Source organism: Myodes glareolus, chromosome 6 (genome assembly GCF_982192425.1).
Source record: "Myodes glareolus chromosome 6, mMyoGla1.1, whole genome shotgun sequence".
Taxonomy (NCBI): Eukaryota; Metazoa; Chordata; class Mammalia; order Rodentia; family Cricetidae; genus Myodes; species Myodes glareolus.
The window spans coordinates 8,037,393-8,053,145 of record NC_142031.1 but is presented as its reverse complement, the minus strand read 5'-3'; the positions used below and the strand labels follow the sequence as shown (position 1 = coordinate 8,053,145).

Sequence of the window (15,753 nt, the reverse complement as noted above, 5' to 3'; positions counted from 1 at the left end):
CTGTTGCTGTCTTCCCAGGGCCAGCTTCTTCAGATGGGCTTCCAAATCCCTAATCTTGGGGTACAGCCATGCCCAGCCTGCGTTTGATGGGAGCTTTCCTTTATGATTGAAGCTCAATCCAGCAGGTCTGTCATTGGGTTGGGTCTGTGTTCCTAACCTGTGAGCAATGACACTGGGTCCAGCCCCTTCCTCTCTTTGGTTCTTCCTTCCTCCCCTCCTTCCTTTTATGGGGACTCTTAGTGTGTAGGGGTCTGGATGGCTCCCAACCCCCACACCACTGTGATCACAAGGCCATCTACTGTCCCTGGGAATGTGGATGTATCAGGCAAGAGGGCCCAGTTTAAAGAGAGACGGCTGAGAGAAAAAATGAACAACATCCCTGCTGAGTCCTCCATCGCGGTTCCTCAGCTCGAAGCACTGTGGCCACAGTGAAGCTCGGTTGGGACACCAAATGCCCAGGCCAGGCCTAGGTCCCTAGATCACAGCCAAGTCTCAGGGGTGTTTCTGCGTTGGTTTGGGAGGTGACAATGCCAGGGAGGCCTCATGCTTTAGTCCACTGTGTCCTTTATCTGGCCAAGTCCCTGGGGTAATAGGAAGGCTCATGCTGCTCTTCAGCGAGCAAGGACACTGAGGCCTTAGCCTGCTCTATTCCTTGAACAGGGAGGCCCACAAGAGGCTCCCAAGCTGAGAGGTCAGAAAGAGGAAAGCTTGGAGATCCCTGGAGGTGCTTGAGCAGTGGAAGATGGCTGTGTCATTTCTCTGAACTGACCTAGACAGAATCTTCTCTTGCAGAATTTCTTCATGGCCACAGATGGCCTCCCCCTTCCCCCGTGCCCCTTCTCCTCCTCTAGGCAGCCAGCAGGTTTCACAACAGCACGGTCTTTCTCTCTAGGTCTCCTCTCCTCACTGCTGGGATTCAGGTGCCTCTTGCTCGGCTCCTCCCCTCTTCCTCCTTGCCTCAGTCATCACAGTTCCCAGTTTTCCTCTCTGTCCCCTTTGGAGGTCTGTGCCCTGAGAGGAATACAGGGGTCCCCTGAGAGTCAGTTATAAAGAGATGTAGCATCCACTTTCGTGCTGGGTTCACAGTCAACTTCTTCAAGGTCAAGGTTATTAACTTATTGGCCAGGACTCCCTTGGGCTTCCACGGTACTAGACTTCCCAATTTTAGTTGGAGGTTGTTTTTCTGATGTTTGGTTGAGCAAAGATCAAGACATGGAATAGAAGACAAAAGCCAGGACAGGGCAAATCTGGAGAGCGATAGTTGCGTTGGTGAGGAGGAGGAGGAGGTGAAATTAATTCATTAGAAAACCTTGTTTACTGGCTTTGCTTAGGCGCCTCCATTTTAAAAGTCTACGTTTACAATAAGTCGCTAATTAAAATACGAAATTAAGCAACAGCTCTGTTTTTTTTTTCCTCCCCTTACACTTTAATTGCATGATTTTTGTGATGTAATTTCTGGAAACACCCAGCGTGCCTCTCAGGGTTGATTGTTTGATAAGCTAGAAGCACCTGAAACCGGCCCAAAAAAATAAATATATGAATTCAAGGGGAACTTAGGGTAGATTGGAAATGACAGAGAACCCCAGACAGCAGGAACCAGAAATACATAACAATAACAACTTCTAAATAAGGACACTTATCCTCACCCCTCCCGTCTACACACGTACCAATCTGTGCATCTCCAGGAGGGGAAGCCAAAATCAAATCCAGACCAAGTGGGGCTGTCGCTTTGTAGCCCCTGTCCCAGGTTGGTGTCCTGGAAAACAAACAAATACAACTGGGAATTTCCTTGAGTCTGTTTTGATTTTTGGCTCAGTCTTTTGGTTTTGAGAGGGATTTTCTTTGCCCCCTCATTCTGAACCAAGCCCAAGAGCAGGTGAATAGGGATAATGGCTGTCCCTCCTGGGAAAAATAAGTCTGTCCATATCCTTGCCTCTAACATAGCGATCCCAGCCTGGGCCCGCCCTGTGTTCGTGAGGAGGTGGGAAGCCGGAATCCAACGTGAGACGTGAATGCAGGCTTTCCTAGTCAGCCTCTGCCTCTTTTGCGTCGGGGATCTGGCCAGGATCCCCAAAGTGCTAGGGCCCTGCTCTGAACCCACCAGAGGGGTGAGAAGGGTTTCTCCAGCCATCTGGTGCCTGGGAGATCTTAGGCCAGCATCAATGAAGGTGCTGCTGACACAGGACACGGAGCAGCGAGGGCCTGGGGGACACAGGGAGTCTCAAGCTCAGTTTCTTTCTCTACTGAGTTTCTTTCCAGCTGAGTTACGAACCAAGCACTTCAGTAATGTCTTTACATCTTTGCTACTAGGGAAAGGGCACTGCTTCCTTTTAGGGTATTTTAAAATACATTTTTGGCCAAGAGGTGGTGGCACATACCTTTAGTACCAGCACTTAGGAGGCAGCCATAGGTGAATCTCTGTGAGTTCCAGATCAGCCTGGTCCACAAAGAAGTTTTAGGACAGCTAGTACATTACACAGAGAAACCTTGTTTCGAAAAACACCAAAGTAAATAAAAAATTAAATTAAATTTTAAAAAATTGGGGGTGGTGCTGGAGAGATATACTCAAGGGATAATAACACTGCTGCTCTTCCAGAGGTCAGGGATTTGGTTTCCAGCACCCATAAGGCAGCTTACAATGGTCTGGAACTCCCAATTCCAGGGATCTGCCATCCTCTTCTTGGGCACCAGGCATGCACGTGGTTAAGCACACACATGTAGACAGGCAAAACACTCATACACATTAAATAAAAGTAAATCCCTAAAAATGCATTCTCTTCATTAGTAAATTTATGCTTGTGAGTAAGTATTTTTTAATATAAAATACTAACTCAAAAACTAGGCAGGGTATAGCTAAAAGTATGTTAGGGAAGTGTCAAGACTTCACTGACCACGGCAGTGTGACACGGGGATGTGGCTTGGCGTGTCTCAGCCTCACTGACCACGGCAAGTGTGACACGGGGCAAATGACTTGGCATGTCTCAGCCTCACTGACCACGGCAGTGTGACACGGGGATATGGCTTGGAGTGTCTCAGCCTCACTGACCACGGCAGTGTGACACGGGGATATGGCTTGGTGTGTCTCAGCCTCACTTACCACAGCAGTGTGACATCGGAATATGGCTTGGTGTGTCTCAGCCTTAGTTTCTTCATCTGTAAACTGGCAGTAATGGTAACAGTAAATTTGGTTAGGATTCCACATGCCAACCCATCTGAAATGCTTACCACTGAGCCCGGCATGCTGCAGCACATTTAAATATTAACTGCTATTATAGTTAATAATGGTTATTCCTGTTGCATTGGGATAAAAGGGTTTTTAATTTTTTATTAAGAAAAGCTATTTTTACATCAATGAAATTATTCCTCTAAACCTGTCTTGTTCAATACAGTTACTCTCTGGTCACATGTGGCTATTTAAATGTAAATTAATTAAAGTTAAATAAAATTAAAAATTTAGTTTCTTAGCCCTATTCACCCTATTCCAAGTGCCTGGAAGCCACACATGTCCAGAGACTGCCATATTGGGCAGTGCCAGAAGTTCTGCTAGGCAGCCTTCAGAATAGTGCTATTAAACTTTTCCCCAGGTCTGGTTTAAAAGCTTGTCCTTCTGGCTGTGTAGTAGTCCATCACATGGCTGAAGCCCACTCTTTCTTTTTCTTTTTCTATTTTTGGTTTTTCAAGACAGAGTTTTTCAAGCCAAGACTGTTCTGGAACTTGCTCTGTAGACCAGGCTAGCCTTGAACTCACTCTGCCTCCTGAGTGCTGGGATTAAAGGCGAGCACCATCATGCCCGGCTAAGCCCGCTCTTCTTATTGGCTTGAGCTTTCTCTTTCTCTGGACTCTAATTAGATCTGCTGGAGTCACCCATTCCTAGCACTGTGCTATCTCCCCATGTCATTCTCTGATTGGTTCTTGGCAGTGAGGGATTCTGGGAAGAACATAGTGTCTGCTGATTGGCTTCTAAGTAGGAGGTGCCACAACCAGAGTCAAGTGCCCTGTGGAGACTGCTCTTCTCAGTGTCCCTGCTTCCCTCTGCCTGGCTGGTCCACAGGAGACAAGAGAGACAGGAAGGACGTGCTGGAGATAGTAACAATGAGCGATAATGTCCACTCACTGACCAGAAGGTCCAAGACATACTTTAAAGGCCAGGAAAAGAGAGGCAACCTGCCTTCATTCTCCCCTCTCTCCCTCTCCCCTCCCTTACCTCCTTCCACTTTCTATGTAGTGTATGTGTTCATATGTATGCACACATGTATGTTCATGTGTATTCATGTATGTGTGTACATGTGCACATTAATGTGTGTGAACATGTGCCTGTGTTCATGTGTGTGGAGACTAGATACTGACTTTCTCTTTTGCTTCCACCTTAATTTTTGAGGCAGGGTGTTTTGCAGAATCTAGGGCTCACAGGTTGGCTAGGCTGGCTGACCAGCAAGCCCCCCATATCTGCCTGTCCCTACCCCCCCCCCCCGCGACCCCAGTGCCGGGATTGTACATCTGCTACAATCTGCACCGACATACCTGGCTTGAGTGTGGGTCTGAATCAGGTCACCATGCTTACACAGCAAGGACTTGCCAACTGAGTCATCTCCCTAGACCTGTAGCCGTCTCTCTTGGTGGGAAATGCCACCTGTGAAAATGTTGGGACTTCCAGAAGGACACTGACTAAAGGTGTTGAAAGGTGTTGTGAGCTTCCAGGAGAGGGGTGCGGGGGCTCCATGTTGGGGGCCCCTCCAGGAAGGCCTGTGACTGTCCTGTGACTTTCCGGCCGAGTGACCGACCATTAGGGTGATGGTCAGTAGGGTCGTGGCCCTGCTTGTGTGAGCTCTGGGTGGAGGGCTGTGGGCAGGGCTCGCAGGGCAAGCAATCCCCGGGCAGCAGGCAAGACAGATAGGGAAAGCCAAAACCGGACCTGCTGATGTGGCCCTTTCTGCTTGCAGCGGATCATAAAATATGGCTCAGATTTTCATTACGGGCTCTATCGATTATCTTCTGGGATGGATGAATTATAGAGAACATTAAATTTTTTTTAAAAAGCAAGTGAGGGGAAATATCTGAATGAGTTTGGGTGGTCGATGGTAGAAAGGCTGAGCCACCAAGCCTGGTCTTCAGCAAGGGTGGGGACAAAACAGGGCAGACAGTTTGTGCCTCCAACTTGCCCTGCAGGACCCTCTGGGGCTAGGTTTCAATGGGGGAGACCTCTGCCCCTTTAGGCTCCCCTTGCCTGTGCCCTGTACCTCCCACGGATCTGTCTGGGTTCCAGGAAGGTCGAACTCAGGTTCTCCGTGTGATCTAACTTGGAAGCGGGACCTCTCCCAGGCCGTTTGAGTCGATTGTGGGGAGGGAGGTTGCCCTGTTCTTATCATTTTCTCTCCAGAGCTCTGCTGATTCTGCAGATGCCAACTGGACCCAGAGAGGGTTCAGAAGATGGCACTGGCCTCATGGGGTCGGCCTTGGATAGGAACTCCTGAGGAATGTGGGTACCCAGTCCTGTCAACTGGTCCGTCTCTTCTGCCAGCAGTCAGTGGCACAGAGGAGTTGTTCATTTTTGTCGCCTGGGAAAACCATCCTGGGCCACTGTGAATCTACCCAAGTCAGTTTGGAGAGGGCCTCCAGGACCTGGGCCTCCCTCCCTTGCCTGCCCTCCACCCCTCACCTCAGCCTACCCCTGTGCAGTAGCTCTGAGTTCGATTGCTTCTGCTTGCGTGTGACCTGGGGTGTGTCCCAGCCCTCTCTGAGTCTTAGCTTCTCAACTCTCCCGGTGAGATTAACATCTACCTCATTGAGTTCTTGGGATGATTGTGTATAATGGTGTTTTAAAATCCCAAGTACACAGTGCATAATCATGTGAACAACAATTATTTTTTCCCTTCCTTGGAGCAGAGTCTAGGAGCCCTCTCGCCCACCCCTTCTCTTTGTGATTTAACAACTCTTTCGTGGGCTGGGCACTTTTCTTAGAACAGTGTCTTATGATGGAGAAACTGAGACAAAGAGAGGTCAGAGTCATTTTTTCCAGGGCCACAGAGCTCAGGAGTACCCATGCTTGCATTTATACTTGGGCAATCTGGTTCCAAAGCTTGTGCCCTTAGCCCCTGTTGCCTGTTGCCCAGTGACCTGGCACAGTGGCATAGTAGTGTGTGTGTGTGTGTGTGTGTGTGTGTGTGTGTGTGTGCAAACAGATTGACGTGCTATCTGGTTGACTTCATTTCCCGACTCTCCCCACTGTATCTGGCTACATCAGTGTGTCAGCAACTCCAGTCTTCTCTAAGGCTGTGCTCTGGGAGGAGCAGACTTCTCCACCTGGTCCACCTCACCCAAGCTTCACCTAGGCCTCTGTGAAAGGTGGTGGTTTCCATGGATATCCGTCTCCCTCTGGCGACACGCCCTTTTTTGTATGACTCTGTTCCCTAGAGTTGATTGTTTTTGGCACGCTGCTCTGTAAATTCATCCAACAATTAAAAGGGGGAGGGGTGAGACAAAAAGGAGACATACTGTAACAGTGGGGGGAGCACTATGCAGAAAGGACTCTGAGCCGCGTGGGCTCCTTCCCTGTCCCCTGTTCTCAGCAGGGTAGCCCCTTAAGTATAGAAAGGGCCACAGAGTGGGCTGCTGGGTCTGGTTCCTCCTATCTGAACCATGTTCTCCTTTATCTCCCCTCCTAACATCTAAAGGGGCCCCTTCTCGGAGCCAACACAACCATCTCCAGAGGTCACGAGAAGCCGCAAGATGCCAGTTTGGAGTGATTTGAATATTTACTGCCCTTGTTTTGGTTAATTGTGTGTGTTTGCTCTGAGTGTGTACCATCAAATACCGACCGTGCTGGGCGGACCCGTCGTAGGCTGTGTGAGATCACAGAGGAAAAATGCAGTGGAAAACACTTTCATGCCGCAACACATCACGTAGGATTTTTGTATTTAAGATGTGGATTTTTTTATTGTGTTTTTTTTTCTTCTTTTCCATACAACCCTGAAGTTGGGCAATGTGCATGTCTGTGTTTTGTTTTCTCTCCGGATGGCTTATGAAATCTGTTCATTAGCGCTGTGTCCTCTCGCTACCCTGGCGGATCCTCCACCATCTCTCCTGGCATATGTGGATCTCTCCCCGCCATCTCCTCGCCCTGCCTTCTCTCCTTTGAAGAGACGATAGGGGCCTCCCTCCCTGTAGTGTACACACTCACCTAAGATAAAAAACAGGGGTACATTAACCCTGCTCCCCAAGCCCACGCCTCTCAGGCAGGTGCTCATTATGGTGGGAGGTCCTAATGCCGGGAGTTTCTGCCTCTCTGTGAAAGATCCTCCGTGGTCCCTGCCAGAGGCGGAGCAGAAGTTGCCCCATTCTCGCAGGACCTCCTGAAACAGCGTGGCCCTGTCCGTCCCATCATACAGAGCAGCAGGCTGGTCTCTAGCAGAGAGCCCATTTGCCAGCTACATCCAGGTGTCCCTTCTGCCTGTCTGGTGTGTTTTCATAGGTCTACCCCTCCTCCCACTCTTAAACCTGGCCAGAAAACCTGAGCACAGATGTTGCCTTTGGCTGCGGGGTCCAAGTGTTTTCTGGCAGCCCTGGTGTACTGCAGGAGATGACTCCACACCAGAAGAGGTGTGACTCGAGAGGGGGACTCAAACTGGGCAGGGCGAGTGCTGAGATCACGAGGAGGGAGAACTTTTGGTGGGTCACCAGCCCTGGCCTGGCTTCCATACCTGTGAGCCATGTGACCTTTGACTGGTCACTTCATATCTCTGTACCGTTGTTCCTAATCTATCCGTGGGGTCCATGCTGTTCCCGCTTTTGTGTTCTAAAGAATCATCGTGATCCTGTGTGTAGAATGCTTGGCACCGTGCTTGTCCAATTAATCTAGTTAGCTACTACCACTTGTCCTTGTGAGCTGGTTGGCAGGGGGAGAAAGCCACTCCCCCACTGTGCCCTCTCCTCCCTAGCACATAGTAGGTGCTCGTCCTTTTTGGATTAGTTGGAAGAGGCTCAAGAAACTAGAAGTCCCTTAGAAGCTGCATGTTGTAAATTCAGTGAGACCACGGGGGAAGAGAGAAGTCAACAGGCAGGTTGAGGCTCAGGGGAGCCAGGCAGGCTGTGAGAGAGGGAAGTATTCTGCTGGAGGAGAGGGAGAAGCTGCACCAGGCTCGTCCGATTGTGACATGAAACCAGGGACTAGTTCAGCTCCACCAAACTTACGCCGCCCACCGAGGGCCAGCTGTTGTGCTAAGTGCCGGAGCCGCAAAGATAATTAAGACCTGGGCTTTGCCCTTGAGGAGTTAAGACTTCAGTGGTAGAGACAGGACGTGTGAACAAATTACTGCAGTTCTGTATGGAGTTTAGTGTTGTGAGCAAGGATACAAGGAGCACAGAGCAGAGGGCTGTACGAGTCCTTTTGGGACAGGTTCTAGAAGGCTCTTGAGGAGGCTTAAAGAAGAGGGAAGCTATGATCTGGAGCATTTCTGGATCCCTGCTTGCCTCTCTTGCTAGCCCGAGCCTGTTGGGTTGGAGAAAGGATGGCTCCTGCTGCTTTCTTCTTTGTCCTTCCAGTTGATGTGTGAGGAATCCAAGTCTTTAGTAGACCAGCGGGCTCCAGGAGGACCGTCAAACTCGGCCTCAGACCCCTGTTTCTAAATCTTCAGCCCAGGGTTATGTCTGTCACTGTGTTTGGCTTCTCACCTGGGTCAGCGGGTTAGCCATCTATTAGGCTCTGCCCATAACAACGGACATCTGTGCCTCAGCCCTGGGGCTGTGACGGGGGAGGGCCTCAGTGCTTGGAAGGCTGTGGGGCCCATGCCTTGGTTTGCTAAATGGGTCAGGCCACTTGGTTGGGGAGTCTTGGACCAAGGTCATGCCCGCCCTAGCGAGGCTGGGCAGGGATGGCAGGAATGGGAAAAATTGAGGAGAAGGTAGCCTGGCCATACCCCTTCTTTAGCCCCTTGACTCCTGGGCTGGCCCTTCAGTGGTCTGGGAGAGAATAAAAGCCCTCTGGGGTCTGGAATATCCTTTCCCCCCTTAACTGGAACCCTTTTTGACCAGGGCATAGACTCTGAAACACCTCTGGCATGTGGCTGGACACTTGTCTTTGGGTTCCTTCTAGGAGTCTAGAAGGTGGCTATTTCTCCTGATCTCTTGTCTAGGGAGCATGGAGGTCCCAGTGAGAGACTGGAAGGGGTGTGTGTCAGCTCTGAAGTTAGCGTCTGAATCTTAGAGGGGCTCTCTGTAATGGGGTACTGGGGTGGAGACCCCCACAGGAGAGTGATCTGGGGTGCAAGCTATGATCCAAGGTCCCCTTCCTCTGGCCCACAACCATCTTTCTGACTGGGGCCAAAAGTTGCCTGAGCTTTGGGAGATTCTGGACTAACAGGCAAGGGAGTTTCAGAGCCCAAAGGAGAGAGTCTCCCAGTGGCCCTGAAGTTCCCATTAAAGTGTTTTTTCCTCTTTTTTAAAGAAAAAAATATTCCCAAACTGGAAAACAAAGGAAATTCACTTCCCCCAAATCACACGAAACTCACATTAGGGGCCTGGCAGGAATCCATGGAAACCAGGAAGCACACTGTTAACCCTGGTGATGCTGAAGGGTGGATGGGAGCCAGGCGAATCCACCCCTAGCTCTCGGTCACCTTCCATCCCAGTTTTCCCTAGGGAGCTGGTCCTGACGCCTTGCTCCAGCAGAGAGAAGGGTCCGGTGCTGAAGCTGGACTCTGGAGAGTCAGCTCCCTTCTACGCAGCCCAGCCTTGGGAGTCAAGGGAGGAGGGGGCTCACACACCCTGGGGGAGACTCCCCTGGGGACTTGGATGGCTAGGTCGTTAGAAAACTAACCCAAGTTGCTGTGTGCTCCATACCAGACTATGCAGTCCAGGATGGGCCACTTGGAGGACACATAGTCACTATGTATGGGGTGTTGCTAGCCCCCAGAAAGGAGGAAGGGTGGCCGAAACTCCAATGGCAGTTCTATTTGCAGGGTGGGGATGAGAGCGGATAAATGACCTCAGAGTTCCATGTCCCACATCTTACGTCCACAAGGCTGGACTGCCGCGCCTGAGAACTTGTGTACTTGCTTGTGTTTGCATGCGCATGGGCTCTTTCTTTTTTCCCTAAAAAGGCTGAAAATATTTACAGGTTTGAAGTTGAAATGCAAACAGGAAAAGCCCTTTAAAAAGTGAGCGAAGTGGATATTCAAAACAGGAGTCACCATGGAAACGCCACAATATTTGCTTAAATTGACACAAAGGTTGCCGGTAGTAGGGCTCCAACTTTCTTTAGGCCACTGTTTTTGGCCCGGCACCTATCACAGAGGAGTCTCTCCCGGTGGCCTCCTTGGAGGGTGTGTCCACGCCCTCTTTCCTGTCTATGAGATGAAATAGCACTGTAGCAGAGCAGAGGGGGAAGTGGAGACGAAATCTAACCTACCATCCTGGGTAGATGCAGAGATAGATACCTGTTGACTCTCTCTCTAAAGATTTCCACCGGCTGTACACCAGTCCTGGGAACAGCCTGGAGCTCGCCAAGGGGAAACCTGGAGCGAGCTGGCGGCTAGGAATCCAGGATTGGTTGGTTCTGTTGGATGGCTCTGATCTGGTGACTTGATCCATTCTCAGGCTGACCTTCCACCCCAGGTACCAAGTCTTGGGTGTGATCCCTCTGTTGTTACCCAGGGTGGCACCTGATTGGCCGAGTATTGTTTTTCCTGCTCAATTCTTTTATTAGGTATGACAGCTCATAGCAGTTGGCTAATAATTGTGCAAAGGGCACCCTGGCTGCAGAGTCAGGCATGGCAAGCACCATGCCAGTGCCATCTGCTGATCGGCAAGGCAGGCCCCAGAATCTCCTGCTTCACTGACTGGTTGCCACACACGCTGGAACTTTCCCATTGTCCTCTGTGTGTTATTGCTCAGTGGGTTCCAGTTGTAATCTAATCATCTTTTAAAAATGTTTTTAAATGATATTTACTACTTTGTGTGTATATGTGTGCACACACACACGCACACACGTGTGCATTGATGCCATGGTCCAGGTGTGGAGGTTGAGGGCAACTTGTGGAATCGTAAATGCAGGTCCTCAGATTTGGTGGCAAATGCCTTTATCAGCTAAACCTTGCCCGCCCAGAAACCTAACCTGCTTCCCTTTCTCCTCTCCGACAGGCACACAGACCTTGCTGAGGGAAGGCAGAACCTCTCCATCCCTCCTGCCCTCCAACTGCCTGGCGACTGACTCCTCCTTCGCCGGGGGAACTTGCAGCTCCCCAGTGTGGTGCGTTGGAATGGACTTCGGACCTTGGCCTCTTGGGATGCAAAGGTAGACTCTCCTGGTTCCCATGATGCTCTGGGAAGTGAAGGCTGGCCGGTTGGAGGTTGCCACTTCGGGTCCTTAGACTCACTTCTCTCACAAGGTTGTGCCCCAGTAGCTCATATACCTGTACCATAGATGAAAAGGGGCCACACAGAAACACTCATGCATTTTAGCCTTGACTTTGCCATCAGACTTATTTCTTGCACCCCTCTGGGTCTTGGTTTCTTCAAAGACGTTGATACAATTGACCTTGAAGAGTCCTTCCAGTGATTCCCAACGAAGTTACTGTAAGGGTACAGCAGTGGGTGGATATCTCAGGTGATAGATACCCTTACCCCCTCCAAGATCAAAATATTGGTCACTCTAAACTTCACGGTGGTACGACAGGCCTTTGTGTACACACTGGCTGTCATGAGCAAAGGCAGTCTCACAGGCTGCTCTGCCCTGAGTTTGTTTGTGAGAGGAGCTTAGCCTGGGAATGACCCATCAAGGCTATCTCCAGCCCAGGCTAGACCTTCCTTAGTGAGTATCTTTGATCAGGGCACGAAAAGAGTGCCTTGCCTATGGCAAATCACAAAGAGATCTGTAGTCATACACACAGATATTTGCCTGCGGGTATTGAACACAGAAGTTTCTCGGGGCATGTTGGTCGTTAGCAGCATTCTCAAGAGAACCAGTTCAGCGGTGTCTGGGTGTTCATACAACTGATGGGCATAGTCTGGGGTAGAGGGGATCAAGACTGACTGGGAAGAGCAAGACTGGGGGCCACTCATCCTGTGTGTACCACACTAGGGTGAGCATTCCTGGCGTCCCCGCCTGTGTTCTCCTTCCCCATGGGCACTCTGAGTAGGGTACAGGGTCCCGCCTCTCCCTCTGTGGTCTGGATTTTAAACCGGAGGTTAGGAAGCACTTGGAGAGCTGGGTACCTTGGTGTTCGCTGGGGTTTGCAAGGTCCCCAGAGCTACAAGCCTGCTTCATGTCAGGCTGTCATTCCTTGGGGACTAGCAGAAACCCTGAATGTAACCCAGGAACTTGCAAATCAGATGCAGATGTAGCGTTTGGTTGCTAAAGTGGTGGGGACTCTTCTTCCTGGTGTTTAGTGCAATCATGCTCCAGGATTCAGTCCGTCGGTACTCAAGGTGTGTTGCCGCTGTTCTCTTGCCCCTGAGTAGCGTAGGGATGTTTAGACTATTGCCTGAGAAAGGCAGTGTGGCAAGTACACTGCTCCAGAGTCTCCTTTGGGTCTGGTGCTAGCATCTTGACTTTCTTTATTTAAAAAAAAAAAAAGATTAATTTTAAAATTTTATTTTATATGTATGGGTGTGTGCCTGCCTGTATGTCTATGCACCATGTGGGTGCCTGGTGCCCACTTAAGTCAGAGAGGGTCGGATGCCCTGTGACTGGAGTTACAGGTGACTGTAAACTGCTATGTGGGTACTGGGAATCAAGCCTGTGTGGTCCTCTGCAAGAGCAACAAGTGCTCTTAGCTGCTGAGCCGTTTCTCCAGCCCTGCCTGTGGACTCCATGGCCTTCGGAGGATCTCTGGGCCTGCCTCTGCTTCCTGGGAGGATTGAAGCCCCACCGCAAGGTTTTCCAGTGTCCTGCTACTGAGTGGCTGCTAAGCTACCTGCAGAGCCCCCGTTAGGGCCAATGCGAGTCGGTTCTCTTCTTTTTGTTTTCTTCTTTCTCCGGGCAAAACATGCCCATTAATTTTTCCCTTTCTGAAGTTTCCACTCACAGTTGACTCCCAGGGGCCATGCCAGCTGGGATTTGCAACCCAGCACAGTGTATGGGCCCAACAGGTCCAGTGGGACTCCCACATCCTGGCATCGGCTGTCTCCGGCTTTGATAATGAAGCTTGGGAACTCAGAAGGCTCAGAGAGGGGATGTCAAGCACGGGTCCCTGCTCACTGACTCAATCCTTTCCAGTGATGACCTTGACCACGGACTGGGGTCCGTCATGGCAGAGATGCCTCACCAGGGTGTATGCTGGGTAGAAGTCTGTGCTTTCTGTGGTCCACAGACCGCCATCAGGTTCGGGTTTAAATTTTCCCCCATTCTGAAGGTTCTGCAGAAGATCGGGTTGAATGTGCGGGAAGTCCCTGCTGTCAGAGTGACAATGAACAGATGCAGAAAAACAAACATGGCGGACCTTGGGCTAAGTGGAAATAGGGTGAGGTTATGAGAAGAGAGCGAGCGCATGGTAGGGTGGGGTGCTCGGGGCCAGACTCTGAGGAAGTGACAGCAGAGATTAAAGACGTGATACAGACAGCTACCTGAAGAGCAGGCAGGGAGATATTCCAGAAAGAGACCGCAGGTGATTTCAAGGTCCTCGGCTGGGAGTAACTAACTCCATTTGGTGACTAGGCCATGTGGCTGGGTAGATGGGGAGGGCCAGGATGTGTGGTGTTCTGTGTGCCAGGGGACAGGTGGTGGGGTGTCCCTGGGGAGATACGGCCATCTGACTTACTTTCAAAGACAGCTGAGGGTGTCCCAGGGACTATACATCACGGGGGCGGCGAGGGAAGATGCCATGAGTCGGGAGCAGCAGCCCAGCCGCTGGAGCAGGAAAATGGCGGCTGGAATGAGGAGCAGAATCTGTGTGTACTCAGAGGCTTATCTGTGTGTGGGACAGGAGGAGCAAGGAAAGTCCCCTGGATGCCTGGAACATTCTGAGGCTCCCTCTCCACCCCCTGTGCACCTGTGCCTCCTCTCTCTCCCGTGTCCCACAGATCTCAGTGGAAGCGCCACCTTGAAGTTGCGCTGCCTGTCGGGAATGCTGCCGCCACTGTCCTTCTGCTCTGAGGCTGCACCGCATAGTCAGTTTGGACCTTTCCACCCTGGGTTCCGTGAAGAGCTTGAGTGTCCTTTGGGTTTCCATCCCTGTGGCTTTAAATGTGCCCTGTGTCCCCCAGAGTTGACCTTCTGCCCTTTCCTCGTTGTACAGCTAAGGGCTAAAAAATAGGTTAGCTAAGACTGTCATATATACCAGGCCAGCTTAGCCTCCACCCGGCTCCCTGGCAGAGATCCTAACATCCTTTCCCCATACAAAGGTGTGAATTGCTGTAGGCATCCTGGGAGACTTGAACCCAGACCCTGTCCCTGTTTCTGGGACCTCTGACGCAAGACTTTCCTCCCCTGTATCCTGGAATTACCTGCGTGGGCCAGGTTGGCGACGGCTCTCCTGGCTGGGCTGCTGTAATGATGAGGCCATCCCCGACGTCCTGTCAGGTTCTGTCTGTGCGTCTCTGGATGCTGCCCTGTAGCCCAGTAACAAGCCAGAGGTCTGGCTGGCATGAGTGGAAAGCTGTCACTGCTGGCTGCCGGGCCCCATGAGCACTTAACTGGTGCTGGCAACGTATCCCCAGACATATGGGCCAGCTCAGTCCTCAGGAAGGCTCCGGAGGCTTCACCTCCAGGGGGAGTGGCAGAAAGGGCAGGCTGGTGACATCTTGCGGGGGGCATAGGGGGTGTCCCAAGTGGGAAGCAATATGTGGCACAGCAGCTCAGCCCTCCAGGAAGCTCTGGAGGCCTGACCTCCAGGGAGAGCGAGGGAATGAGCAGAAGGGCAGGCTGGTGCCCGCAGGGGCTGTTGGGGATATCCCAGGCCCACAGCTGGTGCTTCTGTCTGACTCAGAGCGGAGCAGGGCATCAGCTAGTCATTCTGGGTGCGTCTGCTTGCCTTGGAGGAGGGTGTATCTGGGTGGGCAGGCCTGTGTCTCTGCATGAGTGGGAGGTTCCTCTGCCTCCTGCCTCCATGGTCTGCACTAGATCCGTGACCTTCACTTCTAACTGGACTGGACAGTTCTAATGGCATCCTCCGGGGCTTTGGTCTGATGGGAGGCTGGCAGCTCTAGAGCGTGCGGCCGCCGCAGTGCGGGATGCAGAAGGGTGGGGTTGGAGAGGGAAGTGCCGGGGAAGGGAAGTAGGGTAGCCTGTGTCTCCACAGCCGCCTGGGTTTTGTGGTGGTCTGGGGGATCCCCTTGGTGTGAGTGGGTGTGTGACGGGCAGATGATCGGGGAAAAGTCACTGGTCTTTCTGTGTCCATTCTGGATAAGAATGCTCTCTGGTGATGCAGCTACTCACAGACAGCCCTCTGCCTCAGTTTCCCTGTGTCTTCTGCCTTCCAGTGGAGACTCTCTGGATCCCGTTGAGCACGGGTCCAAGGGGGAAATGATGGCAGACTGGCAGTCCCTGCCCTGCTTAGGAATACCCTGGAGGGTGGTTCCCTTAATGACATGGTGCTTCTAAGGTAAAATGACCGTCAGGAAATTGACACTCTGCCTCACTATGGTCCTGAGGCTTCTGAGTGTGTACAGTGACATGTCAGTACTACCATGAAGCAATGCCCTGGGTGTTACATATGAGAAGAGTCTGAGGCCAGCCCGTGAATTCATCCTTTTTCCTTTAGACCTTCAAGGCTCTCCTGTTCTGTTCTACCAGCTTCCTCTCACTTTGCATTTGTTTATGAG

At 51.4% G+C, this 15,753-nt stretch overlaps 1 protein-coding gene across 3 annotated transcripts in view; it reads left to right on the top strand.

Moving 5' to 3' along the window:
* Window positions 1-15,753, top strand: part of Casz1 (castor zinc finger 1) — a 146,452-nt gene that overhangs the window by 21,711 nt on the left and 108,988 nt on the right. For all 3 annotated transcript variants that reach the window (XM_085690284.2, XM_048414881.3, XM_085690282.2), the window contains exon 2: window positions 11,134-11,287. The gene's annotated coding sequence lies outside the window, so the exon portion shown is untranslated. The remainder of the gene's footprint in view (window positions 1-11,133; window positions 11,288-15,753) is intronic.